Here is a 27,103-nt window from a genome sequence, read left to right on the forward strand (position 1 = left end):
CACGGATCCGGCGTTTTCATAAGGTGAAACTGCTATTTTTTTAAACCGGGTCCCAGAGTGGATAAATTTGAAAACGCCGTCTTTGTGTTTTTGTCTGGACGCCTAATCCGTATATTTTCTGAAACGATGACGTCATCAGCCCACGTCTCCCCCCTAGTCAGACACCTCTACGTCACGTAACAGCAACAAAAACATGAACAAACACTGAACGATTGTCTTTTTATTAACTAACATTAACACTGATTAATAAATGTATTGTTCCATGTTCGTTTGTGTACCACGCGCAAGGTTTATGAGCATAGTCCAAGTCTTCTTCTCTGTTTTTAGTGTATCTCTGTGGCTGAATTACAGTGCCACATACTGGTCTGGCATGTATACTTCATCATTATGCGGTTTCGTGTGAACGCGGATATTTCTTGAGACGAGGAAAAAAAAGATCGGATTGGGGTAAGCTCCGTCTCCGTGTGGACGGGGCCTTAGGTGTGGTTAATAATAATTAACACATTAACACATTAACATAATGAAAAGGCCGGATTTATCTAGCTAATATTTCCCAAACAATGATAAATGTGACCCCACCTTTATTGACCGTGACCGTGTATTTATTGAAAAAATAACAATTCTCCCAAGCGCCTAGTGTAGGGCTCCACAGTGACCAGACGTACCAGTCAGCTGATTTTATTAAAGCGGCTGCTACTTATCAAAGCCTAGCCTGACGATGACACTCCATAATAAGCCTCTGCAGGGACTGTCTGTGCTTCCTCAGTGACTCCCTGTGCTAGTGACAGTCTCCTTGTCTCTTATCAGAGAGCTGGTGTACTACCTTAGGTCTTAGAGGTTTGATGAATAGGATTATAGTGTTATCAAAGACTTATGAGACAAAGATCAAAGGCTCTGAGAAGGTTCATGCCATAAAAGAAGTGCTAAAGTAAACAAAGAGAAACTCATATGGGACCCAAGCTTTATCCAGTCCAACTTATCTGGCAAAACAAATGTCATTTAGGCACATGAAAGACCTGAGTTCCATCAAGTGAGTTAATGGACAGTGTCTTTGACGGGGTATATTTCTTGACTTGACCCTCTGCTGGACATTAAGGTGTCGAGTAGGTCTCAAAACACCCATTAAAAAAAGATGAAACACACTGGCAAATCTAACTTGGTAGGGGGGATGTGAGAGACTCATCCAGTGAGCACGGTATTGATCCAGAACGGTGAAGAGCCTACAGAGGGTAAACCTTTCATTTTATCCTCCATGGTTAAGATTAGGAATAAGCCTTGACCAGCCTGATGGAAAACACTTTGGCCAATTCGCCTGGAGAAGTGTTATAAAACAATGGTGAGTTGGGGGGAGGGCAAGCAGGGTTGTCATGTGACATGTAAAAGCTTTCTCTCACCTGCTCCAATTATTCCCAGATGTAAACATGCGAAAATCCAATTAACACTATTTTAGCAATGGCAGGCATGTCCACATCTTTTTCCACATAATATAAGGCAAAACAGAAGTTGTGTGTGCTATAAAAAAAAAACTGGGTGTGAGGTCAGTTCCTTCATTTATTTAAATTAACAGCCTTTGTGGTATATTTTGTGAGGTCATATGTAACCAGGATGTATGTTTTGGGATTATACATCTAGACAGTGGACAGCCTGAAATTTCTGTACAAGCTGTAAACGATTGATTATCACTGAGGCAACCAATTATGTAATTTCTCTTGTGTCCTCAGTCAATATCCCACTGCTGAATAGTAAATGGGTGTGAAGGCTGAAATTGCTGGACAGATAAATGTGCTTGCACATAACAATATAGATTGCTGTTGAGTCAGCTTTGCTCAAGATTTGGCAAAATTAATGATTGGGCAAGCAACACTGGAATGCATCATTTTAGGATACCGAAGTGACCCAATTATCTTAAAAAAACTTTTACAATATGTTAAGTGCACAGACACCCTTGACATGGCAAAAGTGGTGAGTGATTCTGTTAGAGAACACCAACGTGTTTGGTCTATAAATGGTTTCTAGAACTATTTGTGTACTTGGACTTCATTAAGGCAAACAATACAGGATCACCAACCAGATAAAATGAAGAACTGATCGCAACTACTCACTGAGTGACGTACATGATCATGATGCAGATGCTATATTGACCTACATGGCCTGGAACACTGATGCTGAGATATCAAGATAAATACAAAAAAACATTCAAACAAGGATCCAACAATATGTAACATTGAAAAGGCACAATAAAAACACCATTCTGAATTGTGAGGTTTAAATGGTTAATACTATTCTGCAACATTAAAGCAGTACAGAGATATAAACTCTATCTCTTATTTGGTCTGTTTATTTACAGGAATCCAATTTCTGTTGTGTTTGCAAGGCAGATGCATCGACCTTTCTCCGAGCACCAAGAGCTGATCTCCTCCAAATCCCCAAATGAACAATTGATTCATGGAGTAGAAACCTAAAATAGGACATGGCATTACCTTGCTCTGACTATTCCATTTCCCTTTCGCTTAATTTTTATCTTGCTGCGTTGCTCTCTCTCATTCCTTCCCTTCATCTCTCTCACTCTCAAATCTAGATTTGTCTTTGCAAAGTAATCTTGAGATTCTAAAACATCACAAACCTAATATTGTTCTCAAGAAGCATAAAAATGTGTCTGAAATAGTGACCACAGGTCCAGAAGTAAAACTCACAACACAAAGTGTATATTGCAAAAATTAGACTGACTTTGGTGAATAAGAAATAACATGTAAAAAAAAATGTTAATAGACAATAGTAGCATTAAAGTACGTCACCTTATAAGAAGCAGTTTCATAAGTCAGAGGAGCATCTATCACTAAACCGGAGCAACTAGATTTTCTCACAATCATATCAATCGCTGGCCTTGGATGCGCCAACATGTGACATTTTCAACATTATATGGGTGCAACCAGGGAGAGCCATTGATTCCCTGGAAAAATAATGTTCCAGAACCTAATCCCCCAGCCTTGCACTCTCTTAACGCTTCCCTGTCCAATCAAACCCAAAATCCCGGTGACCTATGAGAATCACCAACCAGGGGAGAGAGATTTCTTTATCGGCAGATCTGAAGCTCTTTCTCCATCTCCCCACACCATCAGGAGACCCCTGATTTGACATATGACACTCACGAGAGCTCACCACCCCCAGTCATCACTTCTGCGTGTTGCACTTGGCAGTAATTTGCCCATCCTTCTAAGCCACGGTGTCGCTGCATAAATCGTAGATCAGCAGCAGACATCAGCGAGTCATCGATGTTGTCGCCATGGCAATCAGCCTAGACCCCCAGCACTAACCCATCCCCCCAACTGAAGACTCCTCATTGTGATTTATTACAAGATGTGCCTTGTATCCCACTTCCCTATTCACACCTTTAAGTCGGGCAGAGGCATTTGACCCCGGGGTCCAACAGAAGGGTGTTTGGAATCGTTCCACCCAATACTAAAGTGATTAAAGTGTGCAAGAATGAATTTGATTGTGTAGTGCTGTCCTTTCAACCATGACCTTTGTCTAGGCTGTCAGACTTCATTCAGTCTGACTCTTGGAGTAACTCAAAAAGGTCTCACCAATTTTGTCCTGACATTTATTGCAGCAAGGTGCAGTTTTCGAGATTGGCTTAATGGTTTGGGTAACAAAGGCCAAAGCTTTATCAAAAGAGTTTCATTATAAGCTCTGTTGTAGGCAGGGTCAAAACAGAGATTTGATTGGTGAACCAAAAGGGTTAAAGGCAAGGGCTCCATATGTTTTTGTGTTGTGGGTAACATGCACAGCCTTTCCTTTATTTCAACAGGCAAGGAAAAAACATTTTGATCTGTGCCACATTAAAAATGGGATCCTCAACATGCCCTGTCACTCCCTGGCAACCCAGTTCTAATTTTGCCTGTATGGCTGACTGGGTTTTTTTAATGAATCGTGAGCAACAGGGCCTTTTCAATGTAGCGATCCCCTTAAAAATCGAAACCACAAGATAAACTACCGTTCCAATTTCATGGTGCATAGTAAAAAAGGGCTTAAAGACAAATAATGGCTTGGGAAAGAAATTACTGGAGAAAGCATGAGGCACTGTTAGGTTCACTTCCATAATCATAACGATTGTCCTAATTCCACATCCAAAAGTTCTCAGAAAGGGCAAAAGGAAAATTGTGTCATTAAGGACGAAAGCACAGAGGAGGCTGAAACATAAGACATCAAATGTATGTCTGATCCACAAATAGGAATCAGAAGACACCAGAGGCATCTACTGGTGAGACATGTCTGGTGTTGCATCAAGTAGACCCCTCCAATGCTCATTTACAGCTTGTTTTACACTCAAGGGACTTTGCTCTCCATTGGCATATTAGTCAGTAAGTGCATCAAGCCAAGCTGACCATTCAAGCCAATCTCTCATGGGTAAATACAACAATATACATCTAGATATGGGTCTGAATTATAAGTGTTGGATCAAAAAGTGTAGGTAAGAATATCTGTAGATTAAACCAAGAGAGATGCAAATCCGGCAAGGAGTGTAGGAAAAAATACACTTTGAGCATGCAAAGTTCGTTTGGACGCAGCAACGGACGTGTTATGATGTCATCAGCACTGCAGTTTTAGATTTATATTATTTTATTCAGATAGGTGGACATGCTATGACTAACCGATCTGCCGTTGGTTACACAGTGTCATGTGATGCCAATTCGCAGGTTTTTGTTTCAGGTCTGATGCATTTGCATGCGTATGAATGGAAGTCAATGGAACGAATAGTGTAATGTGACCACGCCTTAAGACATGGGGAATGAAAAATGGCAAATGTCCTCTGAATGAAAACCCTGGAAACTTTAGGCATAATTTATTCTACAGCAGGTAAACAGTCCAATCAGAAAAGACAGAATCTATGATTCAAGTTACAGTATCAGTATTTTTTTTTTTCCTCGAACAACATTGGCTCCTATCGGCACAGTGGGAAACATTAGCCACATTATTGTTGTTCAGGTATCAAAGAGTCTAAACTGCTAGAATACAAGGCCTGATGGGAACCACATGGATTTCGGGGAGCCGCAAGAACACCAGCAGTGATTAACTGATGTGTGGCGATGAAATCCCTTAAAGAGGTATTTAGAGCAGCTGGACGCTGCTAATGGAAGACGTGATATGCCGTGTGGCTTAAGGTGCCTTTACTTTCTCTCTGCTTGTGTGCAAAGACTACTAACATCCTGAGCCTGATTGCAATTTGTCTGAAAATGGGCCAGGTGATATGTTCAACTAATTCAAAATAATTAAATTTTTTTAAGATATTAATAGGGTGGGTGATATGACCAAAATCTTATATCACGATTTGAGTAATTTTATATCACGGTAACAATCTATATCACTATATATAGTTATTTTTTCTTTTAAAAAGGTTTTTATGAAATTGACATATTTGGTACCATAGAATTTTCATTATGCTTGTCACCAGTGTCAAAATAAACAACCTCTGATCAACCTCTAATCAAACTAATTCAAGCCTAAAAAAAATAAAATAAAAAAAAAATCAGGCTCATTGAAGATAAATAAAGAAAGAATTGCAATAGGACAAAAAAACTACAATAAATAAGAAATGTAACATACATTGTTTAAATTAGTTAGTCTTCACTATGTTTATTATAATTATCAATTGATCTATCTATCTGTCTATAGATAGATATAATTAATGTGTATTATGTATAGATTCTATAAACACACACGCACCACAAAACATCAACCACATCGACATTTTGACATATTAATTACATAATTATCTAATCCCTTTAATATAATAAAATATTCACAAATGAAATACAAATGACTTATTCCTTACATCTAATTACAAATCAGCAGCCATTTCCAATCCAATCTCTAAATTAATTAATCTCTAAAAGAATGCAGCTGCACACTCTATAGCCTATTTTACAGTTTTTAATAACAGTTCATATAAAAATGTATCTCTATACTGTTAAATTATTAGAAGAGTAACACTGAAATTAATCCAATCATTGCTTTGCTTTTGAAATCCCTTTATATAATCCTGCCAAAAGAGTCCCTGTCTAGCTCTAAGCATTAGAGAGAAAATACAGGCTTCTCTCTGCAGTGAAATTCAACACACCTCTAAGACCTATGGCTGGGCAGCTTTAGACGTTTTGTTTCATGTTATCTGTGGTGCTCTGTGAGCGTCTCTCTGGGCACCTTGATACCATTGGCCTACATTCCCCATGACAGTATCAAAGGCATTCAGACCTAAACTTTGAAGCAAAGGCTGTGTGCGAGTTTATTCGTGTGATTTAAGGAGGGCCTTATTTTTGGGGTTTTGATGTGAATTAAATAATCAAAGATTATGAGGATCTATAAAGACACTCTTAAAGTAGCAGTGACGTATCTACCTGTACAACATAATTGGAGGATTCAAGGAGACACTGCTGAATGAGGAGGATGAGCCAGTCTGTAGGTGATGAAATTGACTGGAACGAATATGACATCGGAGCAACAGATTCACAGAGCCTCTCAAGGTCTTACATCAGAGACCGGCAAATCATATATTACGGTTACAGAACGATGACAAGACCAAAGTGAATCTTCAGGCTTAAGCCCCATAGTCAGGTCATCCTTGGGGAGTCATTTTAACGCAATGGGCTGCAGATGTTGTATAAAAGAAAACCAGAGGAGAGAGATGACATGGGCAAAAGATAAATGGAAGCACACCAGAAGATAATAACACACCATGTGGCTTTGGCTTTACTGACGTCCCTTTTTCCGAGTCCTGACATGGGACTGTTTTTATGCCACTCTGAAGTAGCGGTAACAGGATTGATGGTCAAAGAAAATGTTATTCATTGGAAACTCAGAGAAAAGCATGACCACTTCCCATTTTGTTAACTTTACAGAAGATTACTCTTTTGAAACAGAGTGAGGAAACATATGGCTTGAGGTCTAAAGAAGACTGCATTATTAACATATAAGTGTTCAATTTCATTTTGACCAAATGACCACATTAAAAATCTGGGATATTTTTTATCTACCACATAAAGCACTTTTTGTGTTACTTGACACAGCTGCAGTCCATAAGTTTTTGTCGCTATCTCTGTTTGAAAACCTGCAATTTCAGTTATTTGTGCAGTTATCTTCATTACGTCGTCTGTGCACCGGCATGGCTCCAGTGCGGATGAATGTAATGTTTTGAGGAGTATGTGTGGCTGTCAGTCACAGTACTTCAGATTCTAGCCTACATCTTGGAAGTATGACCCAAATAAGAATTTTCACCAGATATTGTCCTCTGAGCAAGTCTCCCACGTTAGTTCTGACTAAATGAGGAACATTTTATTACAATAAATCTTACTACCAATGATGATTAAATCTAAAAATCGGTTTGTTCTGCTGTTCTTAGTATTAAAAATGACATCTTACAGACTGGGGTTGTTCCAGCAGCATTACAGATTGCTACACAAAAAATTATGCACTGGACGACTTCAATAACTTTTGCCCTATTTCAAATCTCCCGTTTTTGGCAAAATTACTTGAGCATATTGTTGCCTCTCATTTGTGTAACCATTCACCAATGATCTGTTGATGTCTTCTGATTCTGGTGCAATATCTATTCTTGTTCTTCTTGTTCTAAGAGCCATCTTTGAAACTGTGAATCACAGTCTACTACTAACTCGTCTTGAAAGAGTCTTTGGTGTGTCTTAAGGTGGCTGAGGTCTTATTTTACTGACCACTCCCATAGATAATGGGTAGTTATAGGTCTGAGATTAGTTCTGTCTCAACTGGCGTCCCTCAGGGGTAACTTTTAGGTCCTTTATATTTTAACATTTATTGGTCACCTCTAGGCCTTTTAAAATTGCTTGTCCTTCGTCAACATGTGTATGTTGACAACACACAGATTTCTATACATTCAAAACTTCATGAGAGCCTTGACATTGCTTATTTGTCTGACTGCATTACTGAGATTAAAATATGGATGGATAATCATTTCTTGTGCTTGAACGGTGGTAAAAACTCAAGTTATGCTAATTAGTTCCTGCTATAAAATTTCTAAAGCCATTTGTCTGTATCTGACTCCTGACGGCTCTGTTTGGGAAATCCAGAGTCAAATAAGGAACCTCAGAGTTATTTTTGATGCAAATATGTCTTTTGATTATTTTGTCCAGAACACTGTCAAAACCTCTGTTTTTTACCTCAGAAATAACACAAGATTGCACCCTATGTTACATTTTGCAGTCGCAGAAATGCTAATAAATTCCTTTGTCATCTCACAGTTAGACTATTGTAATGCTCTTTAAGCCAGAGCTTCTAAATCTACATTGAATAAGTTGCACTATGTACTGTACAAAATTCAGCTGCCAGGATTTTAACTGGGACTAGGATTGGCAGTCATATTACTTCAGTTAGAATCTTTGCACTGGCTCCTGATCAGGTTTAGAGTGGATTTCAAAATTATGATGCTTACTTTTATTCATTACATGAACAGGTACCATATTACCTTACATAATTGTCACATCCATACACTCCTAGTCGTAGATTGTGTTCTTCTCAGTCAAATTTGTTAGTTGTTTCTGAAACACATGTAAGATCTATGGGTGATAAGATAAGGCTTTTTATGCTCCTGTCCTTTGGAATTCTCTGCCTCTTGAACTTAGGGGCGCTCAGAATTATGATGTTTTTAAGGTTCAACTTAAGACATTTAAAAAAAAAAAAGGATTTTGTATTGTTTTTTGTTCTGTTGATTATATTGTGTTCAGCATTTTGAGAAGCTGCTTTTAAAGGCGCTTTATTAAATAAAGTTTTTATTATTATTATCAATTAGCTCATATCACATCAAAAAAAAAATTTATACTTTGTTCTCAAGTTGTTCATGTTAACAACATCAGCACTACGTGTATATAGTGTATATTAGCATGTAGATGTCAATTTCTGTACAGTCTAATCTCTAAATATCATACCATTAGAATTTCATATAAAACTATTTTAACCCAAAAAAGTAAATTATTCTTTCTTTGAACTGGTTGTTTTTAAAATACAAATCTTGTGTAATCCCAGGCTATCTGACTGTAATCAGATGTACATTTAAAACTGGAATATAATTTAATTTAAGTCACTTGTGTTTCATAAACACTTAATCCTTTCTGGATTACAATCCGCCATATAAATGAGAAATTTAATTATTCCATCTGCTGTGAGAAAAAGCTAAAATCTATTTTGAAGACTGGTTGGTTATGTACTTGCTCACATATTGATTTCGGATCCTTTTATCAAAAAAAAAGTACAGTCTGCAGCTTTAATATATTCATGAAGTATTTGAGAAATGTTTATCAACATCTGTAGGGCTACAAGTTATTAGCATGCAATAAATTATCTAAGACATCTAAAAATTTTCAAATTAGGGTGGGGCCGATAGAACATGCCATCGTCCATCGCCAATGGGTGATAAACATCACGATGTTGAGTCAATCAAATTTGTGTCAGCACGTCATAAATAGAACACGGCAGCAGTTTACTTTTGGGAGATTTGTGGTGTCATGCCGAGTCCAGTGTAGACAGCATCACTGATTATAATGATTTCTATTGACTGATCTATATATATGAATCTCTTCGGGCACAACCATCCCCCATGACACCAACCACCATCCCCACCCCTGCCCTGCCGATGCCATCGTCTATCAAAATGTTTCACTGTAGACATTGTCCGATGCCAAATTTGTAGACATTGCCCAACCCTAGTTCAGATCACAGTAAGCTATTGTGAAAAAAATTATTGAGCTATTCAATCACTGTAGCTACTAAATATTTATACTTTAATAACATTATTTCCTCCCAATAACACATCCATTGTATCCTGCCATACGGGCTGACATATTAACATCAAGAAAAGCCAGCTGTGTGTTATTTAACTATCCGGAGTAAAAGAAAGACATGAAAATTCCACTTTCCAAATTGTGGAAAAGTTGAATCCAAAATGTGATTATCCATTCTCTTTGCCGCCTCAATTCAAATTCATGAATTGGGTTCCAGGAGGCATTTTCACACAACACTGCAAGTTAGAAGAAGATTTTGAAATGATAATAAAGCCCATGCATTATAAAACCGTTCAAACATCTGATAGCTGCATGTTGCAGCTTTGTGTCATCATTGTTGATCATCCATGTTTGTGTATCGTTTATTGCAGCAGGTGTCTTCTTGAGAGAGATCAGCTCATCTCAGTCTTTGATTTAGCACCTCTTATTTTCTCCTACAGGCCTTCAATAATGTATAGCCAGCCTTTGGAATTAAGCTCAATGAACATATAGAACATTTACTCTAATATTTTACACACTTAAAGAAGTACAAGCTACTTCAATGCTCTCAAACCACAGGACAAGTACAGCCGCCTATTTTCCAGTAGGGATGAGCCAATGGAAATGATTCAAATTACTCTTGTCCCCTATCAATGTACCACAATGGCCTGAAACCCATGCATAAACACACGTCCAAATGACAACGGGCGCCTTGCAGCCACCATTATACTCATCCTATCCCAGATTGGGTCTGCCACTACTCCGCCAACAGCAACTGCGGCTGGGCAAACATGACAGAGGTCGGGACAAATTGCTTGGCTGTTTTTCAGTGCCAGATGAAGGATATGGATCACTGACACACACTCTCTGGGAGAGAAAACAGGGGCAAGGGAAAGAGTGACAGGCGGCAGAAAAGGATTTTCTGTGTCATCACTAGGGTTGGGTATCGATTGCTGTTTTTACGATACCAGTGCCAAATCAATACTTTTAAAATGGTACAGTGCCTAAACGTTGGCTGAACCAATACCTAAACAAAAAAAAAAAAAAAAAAAAAAAAAAAAATCAATAAAAACACAACTTGTGTCCTCTGTTTCTGTTTGAGTCCACTCGCTCTGCACCGCCACGGTCTGTGGACTGAAGAGCGTGTTGAAAGACGTGGAGGAGACTGTAGCCATTTTATATGAAATTTAAAGGGGACTGACTCTGAGGCGAACACAAATTTGTGTTCAGTTTATGGAGCTAATTGCTATAGCCCCACTAAAAATGGCCTAGTGACGCCCATGCTTCTTATGTCCATTTTGGAGAACCAGGACAAATATTTCATTTGATCGCTCAGGCATTTAAGTGGCACTGAAATCTGCGTTCTGATTCGGTTCTAGTACATCCCGGTTACATAGGTACCCAACCCTAATAATCACTGCCTTCCTGCAGTAGGCAAATTGGGCACAGAGGAAAACTCTGCCATTCTTGAAACAAGCTAATTAGACATGTGTTGGAAGATGCGTGACTTAAGCGTATTCCTGTTTCTGGCAGCATTTCCAGTTTTAAAAAGCTGATAGGCCCCAGCAGTCTAATTGTAAACTATGATCCAGATGATTCCCACTGTGGTATGCAACACATACAATGAGGAAGTGTTACATTTTCAAACATTTAAAACAAAACCAATTTTAGGCAAGTAATGAACATTTAAAGGGATAGTTCACCCAAAAATTTAAATTAACCAATGATTTTCTCACCCTCAAGCCATCCTAGAGGTATATGACTTTCTTCTTTGAGACAAATATACTTAGAGCTACATTAAGACATGTCCTAGCATTTCCAAGCTTTAATGACAATAAATGTGTGTTGATATTCAATAGCCCAATAGTCCAAAAGTCCAATAAAGTGTATCTATCCACATGTCTCCGGGGGTTAATAAAGGCCTTCTGTAAGCGAATTGACTATCCCTTTAAGATAAGATCATGCTGATTCCTATTGATATCCTATATAAACATGACCGCACCTTCATGCATACACACCTAGGAATATAGCACCTCTTAGCATTTGAGAACCACAGACCACCAAAGGGACTTTCTCCGAAATACAACAGTTTTCTGGCAGCACAACTTCCTTAAGTCCAGATATTGAGCCAAAAACCCTACACATACTCAAAACCCATTGTACCATTAGGGAATAACCCAAAGGCAAAGGTGGGGGCAAGAGAGAGACTCTCTGTACCTATCTTATCATATGCTATTTCAGAACTATGTGTTGTTTTAAACCATGTGGGCGAGCGAGAGAGAGCCTATGAAAGTGCCAATAATCAAAATAATATACTTTCAAACATAGGCTATTGATAAACGAACATGTTAAATCTAAAATATATATATTTAAAACAGCTATTTCAAATATATTCAGATACAACAATCATACATCTCTATTAGGATCGCTCGTCCTGTAACAAGTTAACCTGCCTAACGTTTTCGACTCGTTCATTACACGTCACGCCCTGATCTCACGTGTCGTTACGGGACCTTTACTGGTTGTGTGTGAAAGCACGCACAAATTCTGGGTAACCACTGGCAGTGTGAAAGTGCAAAATCTAGCAACCCGGGAACAATTGCTGGAACACTTTACCCGTGTATTTGCCGGAATCGCAGTGTTAAAGGGGCTTATCATATCTCTGACTATTGTCGATACACGATACTATCGTCTATCTGCACAACCCTAGTTCCAAGAGCTTTAGGCCAGTGACAGGATGTTTGCCTCCCTCCTTTCCTAATTCACACAAATTCACACTCTCACCTTTCTTCCCCACCTCCTGCAATAATCCGCACGCCTGCCATGCTGGCATAAACGAATGCCCTCTCATGAATTCTGCATGCCCGCAGCTCCCAGAAAGCTAATGACATTCATTACACCACACTTGGTCTGACAGGCTGTGTGTTTGCAAGTGTGTAGGAGGATGATGTCAAATGTTTTCAGATTCACATCGAATTGAGTGTTAAATACTACAAAGCAGGCAGGCGGTGTTTGCACCATTAAGTGAACCCTAAAGTCAGTGATCTGACCAATCGTGCATGTTCCAGTGTGCTCTCATCATCCAGCGGGTGAATTTCTTGCGTTTTATGCAAAAAAAGGGGAACAAAAATCTGCAGAGCATCAAAACTGTGGTGAGAAGACTGTAATGGAAAGCATTGCTTTCAACCGCCCACTTTAAGTAAAAAACACGCAGGCATGTCAGTCCCCAACCATGGCAGGAGGAACCACGGGGCAGCAGATGAGACTGACTGTGAGAACAAGCATTTCATCATTGCATCATCTGGGAGGCCTGAGAGAACGGGAGGAGATAGATGAAGAGACATGAAAGAAGGCAAAAGATGAGAGCGGAACATCACTTAACAGGGGAGGTCCTCCATTATTGTTTATTAGTGTAATTAGCCAATAAATGCTCCAGTAAGTTGTAGCTTTGAGGCTTCAGAAAGGCTGGCATGCAACCATATCGGCAGAAACCCACTAAGCTGGAAAAGGAGTGAGAGTCGCAGCGTCTTCGCCTGCCGTGGTCTGTGTGAAGTTCCCCTTGTGTTTTGAAAGCAAATAGTTCTTAACTTAATTAGGTCTTGCTAAGTGTAATTATGGCAGATAAATCCATAACATGTGTTTACAGAAGAGACAGTTTGCATACTACTGTGGTGGACAAACAGACCTGAGAACAGCATTTTGAATACGTTTTATAAGGTTTAGAGAACAATTAGAAAGAAAACTATGCAGGCGAAAAGAAATATTGCACTGCATCTCAAAAAGTATCTTACATTATCCCCTTTTATACATTAATACCAGTAAATTGCTTAAAATGACCAGAACGACATTTACAAAAATGTGCTGTTCACATTCCCATCTTTTTACCAGTTAAACACCCTTCACACATCTATTTCAAATGATCTGTCATTTCTATGGCATCATTAACCAGAAATGACCTGTTAATGGCTGTGCCTCCTAGTGTTGTGTTTTTAAACATGGAAAGGTTTACGCAGTCAGTGTTTTCAAACCAAACTACACAGCACAGAGTAAATGCGTCATCTGTGTCAGTATTATTATGATTGTCTTAGAGTTTTTAAATTTAGATTTTTAACATCTCTGGATTGGCTCAGGGTATACACCCTTTTTCTGTATGTGGCTTTTTAATGTGGGTGGAGCTTAGGTGGAGGCAGAAAGATTCCCCTGACCACTTCACTAACACTAGCTATAAAGTTTTTAAGCTTTTTTTGTTTAACAATGACTGGAGAAAAGCAGATTTTACCTGCATTTGTAAGGTCATTCACTGCCCGGGACTTCGATTGTTATTTGAAAAGGTTAACTTTAACGGACGAAAGCAGATTGGGGTCGCTACACGCTCACTGAAAGGATGGACGATCTGACAGGATTAATTTACCTCCGGTTGAGTGATTCACATCTATAGAGAAACCTTATGTGCAGAGCAAAGAGAAACTCACCTGTGTCTATCCAGTCATGAAGATGTATATCCTCAGCAGTCAACTATTTTTGAAGGTACATGTGAGTTAACTGCCGAAATCCATTTAAATTAAGATGTGAATATTTAGTAGAAATAAAATTCCAAAAACAGCTAATTTTGAACTTTCTGTATTTGATTATTCGTTCCTACCAAGTTCTTAAAAATTCTAGCCACAATCAATCACAACAATATACAATTACAGATGATTAAAAGCATATAAGGTGTTTTTTTTTTTTTTTTTTTTCTTACAGCTCAGAAGGCAAATGAAAAAGCTACTTTTCACCCCCAAGCCTGGCAGAGACTTAAAGCAATGACTTGCTAATTGCTCCTCAGAGCTTTACTGATTAAGGTGAGTTTTTAAAGGTGATTATCATAAGATTTGTCTTTGGCAGAGATGCTTTGCTCTATTGTGAGTTTGATTATGAAAGGGCTGAGTGTTACTAGTGTCGGCTAATGGCCACTTTGTGATTCAAATCACTTTGCCCATTCACAACCACACAACGGTATGGTGTATCTCTTGGCTCCTGATGCTCTAATTTAATATGAAAACCTCACACTACGCTCCACTGATGCAGCAGTACTGGATATGACGGATAATGACTCATTTTCCAAACTCTTTTCTGAATATAGGCCTGTTTTCTCAATTATCTTATTTAATAAACCAATAAACTGTGGGTTACCCTGTGTTCAACATGAACCGAAAAGAATATAGTTGTGATATTAAAGACATTAGGATGGTAGACAGAAACAAATCAAAAGAGCAAATGTAGACAGAGAGATCAGGAGGGAGTCAGAGGGGAGCAGATGCTCTTTTTGGCCTGCTGAGATAATCCTCGATGCTAAAATCCATTCACTGATTTATGCTTGATAAAAACCCATGGCTTCAACTGCCATCGCCACTGAATGCAGGATAATTTGAAACGAATTAATTTTATCCCTTTGAAACAAATGATCCAAAACCCTCTTTGAGGAGTCGAACTTCTCTGCTGCTATGACAACAACACAAAAGCTAGTTAAAAATTCATTGCTAGCATGATTTTAAAGCAGAAAAGTATGAGTCTCACTGTAAATAGAGTATTCAACCCACTGAGTAAATGAACCCAGTGACAGAGAAACCCTCAAAACAGCCATTACACACACACACAAAATATTCCTCTTTTGCACGCAGAATTTTACGATACAATGAATGCCACAATCATTATTGTAGGGAAGGAAAGAAATTCTTCTTCTTCAGCATTTCTTGGACTCCGTCCGCACCAATTCCCATTCACACACAAACACACACACACACACAAGCAGAAATAACAATCAGCGAGGGTCCCTTGACACAGCACAGTGAGGTAGAAAAATCTCAAGTCTTATTCTCTCCTAATAGCACAAGAAGAAAAGCACACATACGAGGAACAATCTTCATACCACAAAGAAACACACACACACACACACCCTAAAACTGACGCCTATAAACGGAGTAGATTGGATTCTGGCTGCACCTCTAAGATAAAGAAAGACGGGCTGATTGTCTAGGTTATTTGGCATTGGTTAATTAAAGCCTTTCAGCATCAAAGCTAACAGGACACCAAGCTCTAGCCTAATTGAAATGAAACAGGGTGTTAGAGATCTTTGTTAATAAAAACCTCAGCAACTTCTGACTGACATATTTAATGGAAAAGCAAATGTTTGCGCGACCACTGGGAGTCTGTAGGCTGTACAGAGTTTCGAGTAAAAAACGCTCAAGGTTCACCGGCAAGATCTTTTACAGGCATTTTCAGGACAACATCTGCAGTGAGCCTGTTAAAAAATAAAAATAAAAAATAACATTCAGATTTGATTAATAGGATCTGAAAATGACACCTGACTGTCATGTCTTTCCATTTCCAGTATAGCCTGATGAGTTCATTAAAATCTTATGCATCAAACCATGTTGAGCCTCCTTTTACTTGCTGACAGAAATGAGGGAGTGGTATCTAATCAGACTGGAGAGTCTTCCTAATTTGCTTCTCAATTCAACTCGGAAGCGAATAGAGAACCAGAGTAAACCATTTTGTATCACTGTATATAGTAACATTCTGCTTTATGTGCTGTCAGTACAGTGGTGCACTGTTATTAGTATGAAGCTCTGTGGTGTCCTTTGCTTTCCACACTCATGACCTGCTTGAAATTATGAGTGCTACACCTACAGTAAGGAGGGCAAATTTGGACTATTGGGGTTATTCACTGCTGGCAGGTTAACTTAAACAGCTAAGATATGTTGATTACAATTTGAATGTCTTATAATATATAAAATATAAAAAAAATATAAAACACCTTATAAGATTTCATATTGAGCTATTGTGGTCATGTGGGAAATGCTTACTTTATATGCTACTTTATATTCCCATTATATCCCAAAGTCAGTATCAATAAATGTATTATAAAAGATGCCTATTATCCATTTCAAAACATATTTTTTTTTTTTACATTTTTTTTTTTTTTTATATATATATTTTAAAATGTCATTTATTACATTTAGGAGCCATTACTCCAATCTTCAGTGATCCTTCAATTCTAATATGATGATTTGCTGCTCAAGAAATATCTCTTATTAATTATTATCATTGGAAATTGTTGTTCTGCTTAATGCTGTTGTGGAAACTGCATGTGATACATTGTTCTCAGGATTATTTAAACGTCAATAATAATAATCTCAATTTATAATGCATAAAACAACATGAAAGAATGATAATACACTATTAAAGAGTCTCCAGAAAGGTCTAAAAGCACACTAACAACCTAAAATACTGCAGTCCAGAGATGGATTGAGGCTGCTGAGCAGAGATAAAAAGAAAGGAAGTAGTTACCGACACCTCTTTTTTTTCATTATTTCCTCTATTTCTCCCACTCAAAGGCAGTGTTGGCCGCAGTCACAGACAAGTGCAGGAAAGAATGCCTATTTGTCATGACAACCTAATTCACAGGCATTTGAGAGCCGCTTCACAAGCCATCAGTGTCAGAATGCGCTCTGCCTTTAACGGATCCAAGCGACAAATCAACTTGGCCTTTCTTGTTCTCTCTCCTCATCCCTTTCTAGTTCCCTCCATCTCACATTTTCTCCTCTATCTCCCTCCTTCTGACACAATGCCCAAAAAAGCATTTCTCAAGCAGCTCCATGCCATTGTTTCTCTCCTGATGTTTTCCTAAATTGCCCTGGCAAATCGGTTTCTAAATAATGAATAACGAAATAGAAAGTGAAAGCTGATACACTCATACATTACAGATACATTCTTTCTCTTCTGCCAAAAATAGACCAAAAGTGTTTCTGATGCAGTAAACATATTTGTGTCCAATCAAATGCTTTGAAACGAATATGAAATAAAAAAAATCATGTCCCATGTCCCAAACTAACCTCATCAAATGCCGGTTCTCTTCATCTCTCCTTGAAACTTGAACACATCTCTGTGACAGAACTAAAGTCAGTTTTCTTTTAAAAAATAAAAAAATGGGGGGGGTAAGGGGTCACAAAAAGGAAATATTTAGCATCACTTGCTCACCAATGGATCTTCTGCAGTGAATGGGTGCCATCAGAATGAGTGTTCAAACAGCTGATAAGCACCTAAAACAGTTCCAAAACAGTTCTAAATAAACAAATTGGTGGATTTTGATGCGAAAGGATAAAAGGGGACGGATTATTTTCACTGGAGGAAGTGTTATTATGTTTGCGCAGGAGCGACAGTTTAAAGACAGTTTACGGTTTAAATGCCATGATGATGGATCCATTTGTTTCGAACAATTATGCAGCTTTTCACTTCAGAAGATGTGAATTGATGGAGTGGAGTCCTGCGGAGTGTGTGTTGCTGTTTTTCATTCTGAAGACCCCCATTCAATGCAAAGGATCCACTGATGAGCTAGTGATATAAATGCTACATTTCTCCTAATTTGTTCAAGTGGAGTAACAAAATATTCTATTCTGGCCTGAGGGTGAGTACATTTTCAGCACATTTTCATTTCTGGGTGAATTACTCCTTTACGATGAGAGCTATATGATGAGGTGAATCGTGTCAAATTAAGCATAAACAATGGCCGGAAGAGACGCTGAATGTGAAACAGAGCTGCAGATGGAGATGGGAGGAGAAAGGCTGGAGGAGATTGAGGGATGAGCTGTGAATGTAGAAGAGGAGAAGAGAGGAGTCCTTCAGGGTCCACTGCACCGCTAGTGAAAGTGGCCACCGGTTCATATTAGAAACCATGTGGTGACAAGTGTGAGAAAATCTCATTAACTCTCCATCCGCCCAGAGAACTGATTCATCTGTCTTTACATGGTTCCTTTCAGCAAGCCTGGATTACAACGATTCTCCCGTGTGCCGTTCAGCTCTCGAGTTCATTTACTGTAGTGCAGGATACAGCACGCTTTGGGAAGAGGAACTGGATTGGGACCAAACATGCGTGTGAACAACACAGTCATTTAGAGAAACATCAAGTCTCTTTGTCTTTCACGACCATGAAATCAGGAGACGATTAGGAAATGGGCAAAAGGCAATTAGTAGAAATGTGCGTAATTCGCTAGCATTCACTGCATGGATGATATCTGTCAGAAATAAGCCCCTTAATCGTAATCCATTTGTAAACTACAGATAGGATGACACGGATCATTCATAATAATGCCCAGGGCTTTTTTTAGCAGTCAAAAAAATCAAACCTGTCACAGGCATTTTTTAATTTGTGTTCATTTGCAATCGGGTAGTTGGCAAGTCAAGCAATGAGATCTGATATGATATACTCCATCCACAGCTATTTCAGTAAAATCTCAGTAATTTGAGATTTGCACGAAGGTTTTTGTGATGTTATATTATTGAGAGACTAAATTAAATATATTTTACACTGGAAAAAAAACATGAATTCATCATAATACAAGACTAATTCTTTGTAATTCCTCAATTGCATGGAGGTTTTTGTAATGTTGTATCAACTGAGGCCTCAAAATTGAGAACTGAAATCATAGGATTATGCATTTACATACACGTTAACATTCAATCCTACATTCGGTGAATGCACTGCGTTGAAAAATACTACTTTGACACATAAAACATTATAACATGTAAAGTAAAATGTTGCCCAGGGGTTCTGCTCTGATTTATGGCAAGAGAAAAGCTTGTGTTAAGTCCTACATTAACATTTCTGCTTGCATTTAAAATATTAAATATGCAACACATTGGATCAGATCTAACTGATGAGACTAAACACTTTCTGCATGAAACATCAGAGCATGTTTTGTTGCATCCCTCAGCATCCTTCATGCACGCGGGTAACAATGAACAAGAGCAATACTTTATCAACAGTGAGCAATTTAACAATTAACCAAAAAAGACCAGTGCGAGTTCCCTAAATAGGCCTGTTTAACACTTTTAAAACCAAGTCTATCCACCTTTTATTCTATTTTAAAGCCTGGTGAGGATCGAGCATCACTGTCAACAGTTGAAATACGACATTGACGCTAAAGTATCTATTCATTTCAGTGCACTTAATTTCAAAGATAAGACTCTAAGATAAGAGCAGCGGTACGCACCTTTCCAGGGATTCACAATCTGTCCTCAAGTCACCGAGTCCTGTTATTTGGCATCGTCACCTTTCAGAAAGGCAGCGAATTCCACAAAAGCCGCCTCACCTGCTCCAGCAGCAGCTGTGGGCAACGGAGGATGGATTAAAGCGGAGATGCTGTGAAGAGAGTCGAGCTGCGAATGACCAGTAACTCTCTCCGGGGGTGTTAGTCCGCCCAGAGACCCGGGAGCGGCTGTCACTCCTGCCTGTCCCTCTCGCGGACCTGTCAGCACCAGCCACCCGCTCTCACGAGCCAAACCCCGGACAAACAAACGCACCTCGCCGCTGTAATGGCTCCCGTAACCACCGCGTGGCGCTGCTGTCTCCATAACAACTGAGGTGAGGTTTGACTGAGTCTTTCAGAGTTGTCACATCTCGAGACACCTTTTACTTTTATCTGTTATTTAAGAAATTTAATTTATAAATTTACTTTATAATTTACTTAAGTTATTTACTTGCATTATTTTTCATTTCGTGCTTTGTTATTTGTTTACATTCAAATCAAAAGCACAAAAGCTTTCAGAAGCACCATGTCCCCATCACCCAACTGCAATTACATCCTGCTTCTGTTTATTTTGTTTACAGTATAAATATTTGTCCTACACCCTTTTTTTCACTGAATTAAAATTTCTAAACAATGAAGTTTGATTATTGTCTTTTCAACCCTTAATGTAGAATATTCTTGCTTTTTATTTTGTTTACATGTAATTTGAGTTTATGGAATTATTCTAATAGTCAAATTGACTGCAGTTCATCTTGAAATCTACAAGTCTGAAAACACCAGGATTAATTACATAAGGGTCATTTGGATTTTTGAGGAGAGCACACGTCAATGTAACACTGGAACACAAAACCAGGTAAAAGTGTCAACTCTGTGAAATTGAGATTTATACATCACATGAACATGTTATAAATTAGCTTTCCATTGATGTATGATTTGTTAGGATAGAACAACATTTGGCTGAGGTACAACTATTTGAAAAGCTGGAATCTGAGGCTGCAAAAAATCTTATAACTGCCAATAAAGTTGTCTAAATGAAGCTCTTAGCAATGCATATTTCTTATAAAAAGTAACTTTTAATACATTTATGGTGGGAAATGTACTAAATATCTTCTTGGAACATATATTTCCTTAATTTACTAATGATTTTGTTGGGATAAAAGAAATATCAATAATTCTACCCATACAATGTATTGTTGGCTATTGCTATACCTGTGCTACTTATGACTGTTTTGTTGTGGTCAAGGGTCACAAATGAGATTGTGTTCTATCGCTGTTGTCTTATTTATTCAATTTTTATTTATTTATTCAAATTATTTACAAATTCATATGCATAAGCTCAAAACATAATAACTGTTTAAAATAATTGATCTACCTTTCAGCTAGAACTATATTTTACCCAAGTTTAAATTGTTTCTGTGTCTGGCCAAATAGAGCCTGAAATGAATCGAGGTGGTGTTAAATTATGTATCACCACAAGGCTATGCTGTTCTTCTCTTAAATTCATCCAGCTGGCATTGCTGCATTCACATTGGGATTTTTTACCATAAGTTGCTGTGTACTAACAGTCTGAGAATGACTGATAAATGTCATTTCTTCATACATGTGCCTTGTGTAATCTCTCCTTTGTTCTAAGCTCTGATTTGAGCATAGAGTTTTAAGTAATTAGCACCTTTTCACCTTCAGTTTGTGTGACTGTAGTGCATCTCTAACATGGAAATGTGATTGATTGTCTGGAAACCACCTCTGTCATCTACAGCTGTATGAACACAGTGATTGCCATTCTCCAAAGACTAAACCCCTGGATGCTTCTCTAAACTGGCGACTTCACCTTCACAGATACAATGCACATAAGCCTCAAGGAGCAAGCACAACAACGGTATGGCCAGATCAAAAAGGGCTCAAAATCAACATTGCCAAAACAGAGTACCTTGAACCGGCACCAAATCAATGGGACCATCTGCATTGAAGTCGGCCATCCACACGATGAAAAAGGTGCTCCAGTGGATCCTTGGACTAAGCCTCCACAACCACGCAATGAATGGGGCCGCCAGGCGATGTCTCTGAGTAGCTGCAAGATGAGGGAAGCCCTTCTGAGATGGTACCAAATGCTACGTTTCAATCCTGGAAGCCTCCATCCGTGAGGAAGACCCAAGAAGCAGTTGATAAAGGCCATCACGAAGGATATGAGAGTGGTGGGCCTAGCCCCTGAAGACGTCACAAACCAAGCCAAATGGAATATCTGAATATCTGAACACGGCAGAACGCTAGGAAAGAAGCCGCAGATTACATCCAGTTATCTGTATTATTTCATTTAACCTATCAACACAAAATTCAAAACAACTTTATAATATTAAACGTTAAATTTCTCAATGTTTCATGTGGTTTGTGAAACTTCTAGAAATTTTAAAATGTGAAAATTGTTTAAATAAGAGTTTAAATAAAAGTTTCTCTGAAACACATCTTCTCATGGATCCATCAATACAGATGACACAAAGCCTTGCCAGATCAAAGTTCTCATGTTTGAGTCTTTTAGGACAGGCAACTATCCCTTACCAACATGTGTCAGCGGGATTTGATGGAGAGACTCAAAATCTAAAGAAATAAAATAGAAAAATAAAATAAAATACACACTACACACAAGAATAACGACAAGAATTCAAGCTGTAGTAGTTTTCATTTATAAATTTAAATTGTAATTAGCATCTAAATGTAGCTTTAGTAAGCATTAAGTCCTGTTCACCACAAGGTCAATAACTATAAAGATAACAATAAATATAACATTCTTAATTTTTTTTTGCAGTTTTACAGAATAACAGTCCACACCACAGATATAACATTAATGGCACAGAGAAACACTATCGGTGAAATCGCTTTCAGACCTATTTTTCCCAGCTTATTAACAATAAAAATATTGGTACCCAATCAGAATCAATCCTGCTATAACAAACTTAAGAATTTAAAGCAGCAGGTGCGCATGTGAATAGAATAAAAAGACAATATTGTTTGTGTAACAAACAGAATCAGGGACAGAAGGTAAAATATGAACAGGTTATTTAGTAAAAGCAGGTATGTATATGACTCTGACTGAGTAGCAGGTGAGAGAGTTTGAGGGATCCGATGAGCAGGTTATGGAGATCTTGGTTGGATCTTGGCTTACTCCGTATGGCAGGTGGGGTGACCAGAATGGGGAACACATTGCACACACCTCTGGGGGTAACGCTGGAGAGGAATCCTTGGAACGCTGGGGTAACACAGGGGTTCAGGAGAATAGGGTAGTCAAAGAGGTTAGTAGCAGGTTGGTATGAGAGTCAATGCTGGTAGCTAGATACAGGAGAGGTTCCGTGTAGTAGCTACGAGAGTGACTGAGGTGTTCTCTTATATGTGGTGTTGAACTGATGAGATCATTGTGATCATGTGCTTCTAATTAGTATTCAGGTGAGGTGGTTCGTTGTGATTGGCTGGGTGGTGAGCCTGATCGACTTGTGATAGTACCCCCTCCTCCAGGGCCCGCTCCTGAGGGCTGAACACCCCAACAACGTGGTGGTCTCCCTTTGCCCCGAGGAGCTGGATGATCCGGATGTGCTGTGTGGAATTCCTCTAGGAGTGTGGGATCAAGAATATCATCTATAGGAACCTAGGAGCGCTCTTCTGGGCCATATCCTTCCCAGTCTACTAAATACTCCAGACTGCCACCATGCCGCCGAGATTCCAGAATCTCCTTGACCTTGTAGATAGATCCTTCCTCCATCAGCAACGGAAGAGGGGGTTCCTCTGTCTGGTCAGGCTCTGTGGAGACAGGAAGGTGAAAAGGTTTAAGTAGTGACACTTGGAACTTGGGGTAAATTCTGTATTGTGGAGGAAGTTGGAGTTTGTGTGTGACGGGAATGATCTGTTCCAGAATGGTGAAGCAGCCAACGAATCTGGGACTGAGTTTCCGGCAGGGCAGGTGCAGTCTTTTGTCCCGAGTGAACAGCCATACCTTCTGTCCAGGCTAATAAGTCAGAGTAGGTGCTCTACGAAGGTCGGCTGCCGTCTTCTGCCTGTGCACTGCCCTTGGAGATGGTGATGAGCTTCATCCCAGACTCTGTCCCTCTCCCGAAACCAGTAATCCACTGAAGGAACATCGGAGGGGTCTCCTGACCAGGGGAAGATACAAATTGGAATGGTGTGAGACCCGTAGATGGTTGACAAAGTGTGTTCTGGGCGTACTCAGTCCAGCCCAGGAACTGGTTCCAGGAGTTCTGGTGACCATGGCAGAAGGTTCTGAGGAATCATCCTACCTTTTGTATCTTTTGTTCCGTTTGACCATTAGATTGAGGATGGCAACCAAAGGAGAGACTTACAGTACAGGCCTTCCATACCCAATAAATGAATTGGGGTTCACTGTCCGACACAATGCCCTTGGGAAGGCCAAACTGGCAAAAAACCCAATTAAAGAGGAGTTCTGCTGTCTCCAAAGGTGTGGGTAGACCCTGTAGGGGAATGAGACGGTCTGACATCCCCTGCCATGTTGGGCCACCAGAGGCGATCCTTTAGCAGCGAGAGAGTTGCATCAGTCCCAGGGTGGCCAGTTCCTAAGGAGGAATAAGTGGTTAGAATGAGTGGAGTGTGTTGGGTCTGTGAAACATATTGACATCCAGGGGGGCAGCCCGATGGAGCAGCAGGAGGAGTTTCCGCAACAACTGGTGGTGAGGTCCACTGAATAGGGCTAGAAATGAGTTGAGTAGGGATTATATTTTTAGGCTCTTCTGTACTGTCTTCGGGAGCATGGATTCGGGACAGGGCATCAGCCTTGATGTTACGAGGAACGGGTCTATAGGAGATAGTGAAATTGAACCTTGTGAAGAGAGAGAGCCCATCTAGCTTGGCTGGGATTTAGGCATTTTGTTTCTCTGAGGTACTGTAGGTTTCTATGATCTGTAAGTACGGTGAACAGATGAGCTGTGCCCTCTAGCCAATGTTGCCATTCCTCTAACGCTAACTTGATAGCCAGCAGTTCCCGATTCCCAATGTTGTAGTTCCTCTCCGCCAGGCTGAACTTCCTTGAGAAGAAGGTGCATGGTTGGAGTCGAGGAGGAGAGTCCTGCCATTGAGAAAGTACAGCTCCCACTCCAGTGGTAGAGGCATCCACTTCCAGTATGAATGAATGTGAGTTCAGGGTCTCTGTGAACTAGGAGGGGAGCGGTTGTGAAGGCTTGTTTTAGGGTGGCGAAGGCTTTAGTGGTAGGAGGAGTCCAGGACAGAGACTTGGGCTTATTACGTAGGAGGTTGGTGATGGGACTAGTGATGGTACTTTAGTTCTTTATAAAATGGCAGTAGAAATGCGCAAAACCTAGGAAGCGTTGGAGTTCTTTGACTGTAGAGGGTTGAGGCCAGGAGGTGATTGCTTCTATCTTCCCCTTGTCCATGTGGATTCCTGAATTGCTGATTATATACTTCAAGAAGTGCACTGGCGATTGGTGGAAGGAGCACTTTTCGGCTTTGAGGAAGAGTTGGAACAGTCTGATTTTGGATAGGATGGTCCTTCAAGTAAGAGGCAGATCACAAATGTTCATTTATGGACCATAGGTAACAGAATAAAAACAATGAAAGCTATGATAAATGGTGAAACTTCTGACACTCTAAACTCTAAACTTTCTAACAGTAGCATAGACAACAAATATCTTCCACATCTCTCATTTTTATCACAGGTGCAGGCAAGAAATGTTTCTACATAGAGAAGATTAGGAAATATGTCTAACCACAAACCAAACCACACAGACAAAAACAAACAAAAGGACTACATACCACAACAATGGGTATAAATACACAGAATTTGTGATAAAACAAAGAAAAATAACAATTAACAAATGACTAACTACAGCAACTAGGGATAGGCCATATGACCAAAATTTGATTTTGCTGCATGAGAAATTTATATAACTTGTATATATACATATACAATTCTGTTTTGTTGTATAATGTGCAAACAATAATGGCCTTTTCTTGCATAAATTTATTTCTAGTTCATGAAACTTGTATCTTGATCTTAAAATCTGAAAACTCTGCTAGAAAATATAATAACATTAAACAAAAATCAACTACAAATGAAGGGAAAAGAGAAACTATGCACATAAATTAAACTATAAATATATCTATTTTATGCAAATTATATAGAATTTGAATTATGTCTGTGAGTTTATAGACATGCAAGAAGATGTTAAATTGTGTGCCACCACAAGGTTGTGCTGTACTCCTGTTGAATCGTTTTTGTGTTGCATGGTATTTCCTTTCATTTTCTTCTGGTGTATGGGGATCAGGATTCAGGGGTCAGGAGCTGGATTTTTTTTTTTTTTTTTTGAAGTTTCTATGTAGATAAACTTGAACAACTCAATAAAGCTTACAGTAAGTCAATAGGCTTTGCTTGATATTAAGTAGGTTTCGAAGCTAAAGTGATTTCATTTATTAACAACACAAAAGATACTGTATACTGTATGTAAAGAGTTACGTTGAATGTGCTTTATGAATAATTTAACCTTTTCAAAACTGGTCTCCAAGAAAAGGAAGGCTTCATTCTTTTTGTTCAACACAACTAAAAAAGCCTGACCCAGCATCAGTATATAAAAATATAATAAACGGAGTGATGCTACAATACAAATGTGGCCACAGTGTTTGTATAATTAGTGGTGTGACAATTAGTTTATATAGCTAAATATAGACATATGTCACATTTATATAGGCAAATGAAACATTTGCCATTTACAGGAATTATAGTTTGTATTTAGTATTTTGATGTCTTATGGTATCAGGTGTTTTCCTCATATTGGTTGAATTCAGCTTATGCTGACAGTAGTTTTTGTTTTGTTTTGTATATCTTTAATTTACGAGGCCGTTTTAGTGCCACATTGAAAAAAAAAATCTAATATTGAAAGAATAAAGTTGTAATATTTTGAGAATAAAGTCTAAATGTTTCGAGAATGAAGTCAAAATACTTTGAGAATAAAGTCAAAATTCTGAGAATTTAAATAGTAGAAATTAAAGTTTTATTATTTTGAGAGTAGGCCTTTATTGCACATGTAAATGTCCCGGATTGAGAGCAGAGTGCAGAGAAAGTGAAGGTATGATATACATGATGTACAGTGGAGTTGCTATATACAGTATTAAGCAGAGTATGTACAGAATATAAATAGGAATGCAATGTAGGGATTATATGTACATTATGAACAGCAGCAATTAAGGATTATATATACATTATGAACAGCAGCTCCTTTAGATAGA

At 38.8% G+C, this 27,103-nt stretch overlaps 1 protein-coding gene across 1 annotated transcript in view; it reads right to left on the reverse strand.

Annotated features, from left to right (window-relative positions):
- LOC127956183 (neuron navigator 3) overlaps positions 1 to 20,089 on the reverse strand; it is a 293,499-nt gene extending 273,410 nt beyond the window's left edge. Inside the window, exon 1 of the mRNA XM_052553950.1 lies at positions 19,811 to 20,089. The gene's annotated coding sequence lies outside the window, so the exon portion shown is untranslated. The remainder of the gene's footprint in view (positions 1 to 19,810) is intronic.
- Positions 20,090 to 27,103: the final 7,014 nt, after the last annotated feature.

Source organism: Carassius gibelio, chromosome B4, assembly GCF_023724105.1.
Source record: "Carassius gibelio isolate Cgi1373 ecotype wild population from Czech Republic chromosome B4, carGib1.2-hapl.c, whole genome shotgun sequence".
Lineage (NCBI taxonomy): Eukaryota > Metazoa > Chordata > Actinopteri > Cypriniformes > Cyprinidae > Carassius > Carassius gibelio.